This window comes from Penaeus monodon, chromosome 21 (assembly GCF_015228065.2).
Source record: "Penaeus monodon isolate SGIC_2016 chromosome 21, NSTDA_Pmon_1, whole genome shotgun sequence".
Classification (NCBI taxonomy): Eukaryota; Metazoa; Arthropoda; class Malacostraca; order Decapoda; family Penaeidae; genus Penaeus; species Penaeus monodon.
In genome coordinates, this window is record NC_051406.1 from 24423867 (window position 1) to 24425238 (window position 1372).

Here is a 1372-nt window from a genome sequence, read left to right on the forward strand (position 1 = left end):
TGGAGTCGCGGGACACCAGATACAGGATGACTTCTCTGGATACTAGTGAAGGCTGGTGGTGTCGAAAGTGGTCTTGTGCGCCTCCTCACCGTACCTTGTGCGTGATGGTGTGGTCATTCTTGGGGCTGGCTCAGGGAATGCCTCTCGAAAGTGGGAAGAGGACCCAGCGTGTGCTGCCAAGTCGTCGTCCCGTGCTGATTCCACTCTTCTGGACACTGGCGGTTGCTGACCACCTAGCTGCCTCTGTAAGAGAGCCTGCTCTTGCTGTTGCAGACGCCTCTCCCTCTCCTCCAGTTGTCGCTGCCATTCCTGGAGGTCTTCTGTAGTAGCTGCTCGGCGAATAGGGCTGGCAGGCCTAGCCGCAGGTGGTGTGGTGGCTTGGCGAATGCGAGGGAGTGGAGTTTCAGCTGGCAGTTCCTCAGCCTGTGCTGCTGCGGGAACCTGGCTCCCATTACTGCGGGATACCACCGCCTCGGCAGGAGCAGTCCTTGCCTGGAGTTGGTCTTCCAATCGTTGTAGCCGGTCCTCGTTCCTCTGGGAGATTTCCTCCATCCTGCGGATCAACTCGTCTCTGTTCTGGGCGACAACATCCATCATCCTCTGCAGCATTTCCTCCATCATCGTAACTTCCCCCTCTACGGCCCTTACTGCGTCCTCTACTTGGGTACGAAATCCCTGCACAACTAAAACTGGGAGGGATGTACGGTGGTCAGGTGAAGAGGTACACAAGCTTGGCTGACTCGATGACCTTGTCACACGTACAGGTCTCCCACATCCAGGCATAGTACGAAGCCTGGTAACAAGGGGAACAAAGTCCCACACACAAAGGAGTCGTACGACTCAAAAAGAAACAAAAGGAGCCAGAGATACTGGCTGACACAAAACAAAGTGAACAGTGATGCGTGTAACTGAGGCCAAATGCTGGCACATGAAAGATTAAAATAACAAAACTTCCCGTAAACTGGGTAAAAACGAAAAAAGACAAAGAACCAAGTGTACACAGGGGATAAAGTAAAATTAGCAGGGGTAAAAAGAAGGATTAGAAAACAGTAAAATGATAGTGTCCCTACACCTAGCAAGAGCCACAAAGTAAAACTAACTGGTGAGCGGGCATTAGTAAAAACAGACATAAAATGCTGAAAGAGAAAAGCCTCGCTCAAAAATACTAAAATACTACAGAATCTGAAATAAAACAAAACACAGAACATAAAACACAAGAAACGTGGCTCTTCTAAAACTACTAAAACAACTAACCTAACAGGAAAAAGCTAAATGCTGGACTTTAAAAATCTTCGTATTAGTCAACGAGCAGAGAAACTCTTAAATATACTCCTGGTAGATCCCACTCGCTGCCACCAAAAATGGGGGTTAC